This window comes from Penaeus monodon, chromosome 31, assembly GCF_015228065.2.
Source record: "Penaeus monodon isolate SGIC_2016 chromosome 31, NSTDA_Pmon_1, whole genome shotgun sequence".
In the NCBI taxonomy this organism is placed as follows: Eukaryota; Metazoa; Arthropoda; class Malacostraca; order Decapoda; family Penaeidae; genus Penaeus; species Penaeus monodon.
Window position 1 is genome coordinate 21587456 of NC_051416.1, and position 466 is coordinate 21587921.

Genomic DNA, 466 nt, shown 5'->3' on the forward strand with positions numbered 1-466 from the left:
CATTGCTCCTATTTATGTCAAGAAAGCCAACTCTAAAATATGAATATGTATTCTATGAACTGCCATAGCATCTTTCAAAGCTAACTATAGCACCTATGAATATAGCTTATTATAATTTCTAGTCTCATTATTCTGGACTCCAGATTCTGTATCGTATTTCCATAATCATTTACGAAACTAATATATCCGGCTTGATACATATCCACACTGTTAGTGGCCAGTCACTACTAGATTCTATCATAACCAAATAAATAAAACAATTATAGAATAACTTATATAAAATTCTGGAGATATAAAACTGATGTCGAGCTGAGAATCACTCAATACATTGAGCAAACTCCAGGGCATAATTACATACAATTGACACAAATGTCTATAGTAATGAAGTACTGAATATGAGCCTTTCAGCTGTACTATGTCACATTCTTCAATCACTTTGCAACCACATTCTAGGCTTGTGTTATAC

The 466-nt window shown here is 32.6% G+C and overlaps 1 protein-coding gene across 42 annotated transcripts in view; it reads right to left on the minus strand.

The window, feature by feature from the left end:
• LOC119593093 (cytoplasmic dynein 1 intermediate chain-like) overlaps positions 1–466 on the minus strand; it is a 47628-nt gene that overhangs the window by 6970 nt on the left and 40192 nt on the right. The gene's annotated exons all lie outside the window — the stretch shown is intronic.